Genomic DNA, 2,403 nt, shown 5'->3' with positions numbered 1-2,403 from the left:
GTTGTTGCCTATCACTAACCTTCACGGCAAGGCTCCCTGACAAGCTCTGCACTGAGCCCAAGGCTTGAACCATTGCTGAAGACAGCTCTGAGTACAGCAAGCACTAGATACGTGCTTTTGAATAACAGATCCACCGGGACTATGCTTCCCTCAGAAGCATTTCAAGCTCATGAGTTCCTTTTATTGGTTTGTTTTAACTAGTATTAACCCACAGGCACTTAGCTTCAGCGCTACCACCAACCTGCTTTTCCAGGGTATGCGTAATCACCTAATTACCATGCCAAGCCAGGGAGTTTCAACAGGCAATGAACCCCCATGGCTAGTAATCAGTGCCCAAAGGTCCGAATATGTAACTCAAAAACATGGTGAGCTGTGTCCCTTCATCCGAGGCATCTCGGAGATCATGCTCCGTAACGTTAAAGGAAATGTCACTTCCTAGATGTTGAGAGCTGCTGAGCGCTGCCCAAAAGTTTTTGTTGGATGGATGGCTTAGAAATGCTGTGGTGGGTTGCACATTCCCCATCTAGAGGTGTCAATGGAAGATAAACTTTAGAGAGACTCACATTCATGCACAGGCGTTATTTGCTCCACTACACTGCTATCTAGTAGACTCACAATCCTTACCATCTGCCTATTTCCTTTTATCCCCAATTTGGGTACACTATTAACAGCATTGAGAGCCTAGCAAGGCTAGACAGGCTCTCTTACAGACTCACTTGTTTTAACACGGTAAGAACACCAACATCCAACCCCTTACCTCTTCCGTAAGAGCAGCCGCCCCCACCCCAGCAGCAGCTGCATTTTGGTATCAGGTGTTTGGTCTTGTTGGAAGGGAGAGCTGTGAGAATTACTCCTGCAAGCAGTAGGAGCGCTGCTCCCCAACCCCTTCAGCGTGGAGCACGTTTCAAAGGTCTTTCCTTGTTCGTCTGTAATGTTAAGTTACTGTGGGCTACTGGTGAGGGATGCTGCAGATGTTGGGCCAACAGCTGTTTCCACGCAGAACCCAAGGCATTTGATATGCTCCCATTCCCACTCCCCCACCCCTCAGAGACCTGCATTTGTAAGAACGTGTGTGTCTTTAGCCTTTCTGTCTTGCTGACAGACACAATGTGCTCAGGGCTGTTTAGTACTGGTTGGACCCACCCATGGTGTCGCTGAAGCAAGAAAGCAGAAGTTTTGCCATTACAAAACAGATGGAGAATGAATCCAGATTCTCTCCAAGACGAATGAGGAAGGACGAGATCAGCCCAGCGTGTGCAGAGCACGACAAGCCTGACAAACAAGCGGTTTGCCAGCAGAAGAGTTTGGGACTGGTTTATCTCCAGAAGCCACCACAGCAGGTAGGCAGCGCTGCGAGGAGACCAGCAACTCAGCGTGATTGAACTAAGTCCTTGCTATTAGCAAAATCCCATAAGCAGAGATGCTAGGAACAGTCTTTCCATCTACAAACAGCATTTTATCTCTGGGTCAGCCCACTTACCCCGATTGCTCTCTGATAAACTCCACAGCAAGGTTCATTTGCTTCCATGCTCATCACACTTCAACACACTGATGTGGGGGAGAAAAACAATCCCATGTGTTACAAGCTAAGCTTGAGTTAGACATGAAACCACTAACCTTCTACTGTGGCCTTTTTTGTGCAACCCCTAAACTCAAATGCACTTCAGCCGGCACTCTCCTTGACTCTCTTTTTCCCTTCCTAGCTGTGCATGTAAATGTAATAGAAGAATCCAATTTCACTTGTTACTTACAATGCAATTACAGTGTGTGTGGCCCAAAGAAAAGGGATTACTGAATACATTTTCCTCAAGGAGTAAAAAAAAAAAAAAAAAAATTACTTTCAGCCTTGTCTTTTAGCTGAAAAAAATCCCCAACAGCTTGACTGTTTCCAGATATAACAACATACTGAGGTCTCTTTCTCCTACGTAAATGTTTATATGTTCATCTTTTTACAATGAGATGGGCAAAAGCAATGGTCTGATGGATGCCAAAGGAATAATTGAATTTTATCTGGGCATTCATACATTAAAAAAAAGTACAAGCTGTTCTTTGTACATGTCAGACAAGAATAACTACTCTTATGACACACTGCTGGAGTTTCTCAGTTCCTAGTTTTCCACCAAGTTCTAGCCCTGGCCCTTCTCTTGGGTATCATCTTAGGCAAGCCACTTCACCGATGTGTCTGCCTGCAAAATACTTACCTTCCTCTTTAAGGTACTTTTGGACCCAATACAAGAAAAACGACCAGATATCTGATCCAGCAACACTGAACAGGCTTCAGTGGACGTTCAGCCAATGCTCAGAGGAGCAAAGTACCACTACAGTTTGATATCAAAGTATCATAGTTTGCACTTCTTAAGACCATGGCTGAGCCCATCACATTCAGACCTCCTCTGTAGGCAC

This window comes from Pygoscelis adeliae, unplaced genomic scaffold (assembly GCF_000699105.1).
Source record: "Pygoscelis adeliae isolate BGI_AS28 unplaced genomic scaffold, ASM69910v1 Scaffold414, whole genome shotgun sequence".
NCBI lineage: Eukaryota > Metazoa > Chordata > Aves > Sphenisciformes > Spheniscidae > Pygoscelis > Pygoscelis adeliae.
The sequence above is the reverse complement of the archived record's forward strand: the minus strand, read 5'-3'. Positions refer to the sequence as shown.